At 34.4% G+C, this 2,592-nt stretch overlaps 1 long non-coding RNA gene across 1 annotated transcript; it reads right to left on the bottom strand.

The window, feature by feature from the left end:
• Positions 1-1,834: 1,834 nt before the first annotated feature.
• On the bottom strand, positions 1,835-2,303 carry LOC117615935. Its single transcript, XR_004584081.1, has 3 exons — positions 2,264-2,303; positions 2,046-2,132; positions 1,835-1,874 (listed from the first exon to the last, which is right to left on the bottom strand). It is a non-coding gene; the product is annotated as an uncharacterized LOC117615935 (long non-coding RNA).
• Between the last annotated feature and the right edge of the window lie 289 nt (positions 2,304-2,592).

The following is a 2,592-nucleotide window of genomic DNA, read 5'->3' as shown; positions in this document are numbered from 1 at the left end:
ACGGCGGTTACATATAACTACGTCGTTTTTAACTAACACGACGCAATATTTGTTTTACGACGTGGAATCTTTTCATTTAACGTCGTTAGGTTTAATATAACCGACGTGGATTTTAATTTTTAAATTACGGCGGTTACATATAAATACGCCGTATAAATTACAAAATACGACGGTACATTTAACTTCGGACGTGGTAAATAAATACGACAGTAGTGTTGTAGGTACCGTCGTAGTAAACTCAAAAATTAAAGTACATAAGTAATAACTCGCGCCATGGTAGATTATTTAACACATCGTTTTTATTAATTTACCGACGTGAATTTATGTAATATACGTCGGTCATACCGACGTTGATTTTACAATTTAAACGGCGGTTTTTTTGTAAGGACCGCCGTTGGTTTTAAAAAATTATTCTATAAATTTGTCGCTTTCATTCATTTTCGGTTTACATTTAGGGTTCCAAGTTCTTCCTCTCTCAAAGACACTGTCTCTCACATCTCAAAGACAATAATTTGGATGTCTTTTTCAAAGAGAAATTGAGCTTACTCGCATCAAATCTATGTCCACAAGAAGAAGCTTGTCAACTAGCCTTCTCACTTCCTTGATCAAGCTTGATAGGACACTTAGTGCTTCTGAATACTCCTTGCTTTCCATCAAAAGAGATGCAAGCCTGGCCTCCACTCGCTGTCGGAGGAAAGTTCGCTTCTCAGGGAAATCTGAAGATCAGATGTGCTGGAATGAAGAAATCTGAAAATCAAAGAAATTTAAAATGAAGGAAATTAATGTTCTGGAATATGTAAATTTTCTTTTTTTGATGACAGATTTAAATAAAATAAGAATATAAAAACAACGACTGTTTTTGTATTACTGTCGTCGTTTTTCGTCGTCTTAGTTCGTCCTCTTAAGTAAGACTAAGACGACGTAATATATTTGTTGAGCGACGTTGATTTGTTTTTTAAACGTCGTTAGGTATAATATAACCGTCGTTGAAAATTGTCTCTCCGATTGCAAATTTGCAACGACGTTAGGTATAATATTTGAAGATACACAAAAGCACACACATCATCAACTTCCAAAAAATTGTCTCTCTGATTGCAATCTGTGTCATCTGTTAAGATTATGATGTGGAACAGAGTTCCATCTGGTAAGATTTCGTAACCCTTGGGATCTCAGAAAAATCTGGTTATGTCGGCGGTTTTCTATATAAACCGTCATGGTTATTTCAATTCTTGTCATTAAGTAGATCTACCGACGTAGGATAAGAAAATCAAAGAAAAAAATTGTTAACAAAAATTCTTATTAAGACGACGGTTAAAATCAAAGGTACGACGTATAAAATGAATAAATAAGATGTTAAATTTTATAGTACGATTTAAAGATAACGTCGTAGAACTATACGATAATGACGTCGATATATTTATATTTTCCGTCGTTGTACATTAATTTAATACGGCGATATTTTGTATTTTAAAGCCGTGGATTTTTTTGTAATAATACGGCGTCTTATACTAAAACCTCGTCGTGTTATTTTATGAGTAAAAACGGCGGCTTTTATTGAAATCGTCGTCTTTACTTTCTACGTCGGTTGATTCATAACTTCTGCCGTTCTTTGTTGGCTTTGATTTTACACTGCGGAAATCTGTTTCAAATAGACGTCGGTTGTTTAATTAGGTACGTCGTTGTTTTTGAACAACCATTTGAATCTCCATTTTTTAGTTGTCTAAGGTGGTATTACACGACGGTGTTTTTAGAACCGTCGTCTTTTTAAAAACCACGACGGTTTTCACTTAGACCGTCGTTGTTTTCTGGTCCTCTTTTTCACTTTTTGTAGTAGTGTCAGCAACAACAGGTTATCTATAGATCTGAAATCATAACTGCAGATGATTCTCAATCAACAAAGAGGAAAACCATTTTCTTTTATAACTTTGGTTTTGAAATATATAACAAAATGAAAATACCTTTGCTTCTGAAACGGAGCAAAATTTTGTCAACCAATTCACAGTAAAAAAGGAGAAACTAGTGAACCTAACCAGAGAAATGCTAACCTGCAAAACCAACTCCAATACTTTAACCACAGCATTAATACTTGAGATTTTCTTCTCATGGATTATGATTAGAGGATTTTCCAATTCCTATCAGCACATACACAAGTTTGAAGATAATCAGCATCAATCAAAAAGGGACTTGAGGTGCTGCTAACTTTAACAAGCAGCCCTCTAACAGTTTCAAGACATAGTTATCACTGAGTCAAACTAAAACTTACACATTTCTGATTGTTTTGGTTGGTGATGAAGTAAGGCGATATGTAGCCCCTGTCTAGCTTCATCCCCTCAACAACCTCCAACTCATTGTCCAATGTTTTCCCATCCTGCAGAAATTAACATAGTGTCAAGCTGTTATCATCCAGATTTGGGTATCATTTGGGAATAAGAAACTAAAATAAAATTATTTGCCCTCCAATATATTTATGTAAAAATTTCATAAGACCCATACATACCTCACTTTAAAACAACAATAAAAAGAAGTTGTTATCATCTAGATTTCAGCTCTTGCAATACGGTAACTACACTAATATGCCTATGACAAATTTGC

The sequence above is a fragment of the Prunus dulcis genome, chromosome 1, assembly GCF_902201215.1.
Source record: "Prunus dulcis chromosome 1, ALMONDv2, whole genome shotgun sequence".
Lineage (NCBI taxonomy): Eukaryota > Viridiplantae > Streptophyta > Magnoliopsida > Rosales > Rosaceae > Prunus > Prunus dulcis.
The sequence above is the reverse complement of the archived record's forward strand: the minus strand, read 5'-3'. Positions and strand labels throughout refer to the sequence as shown.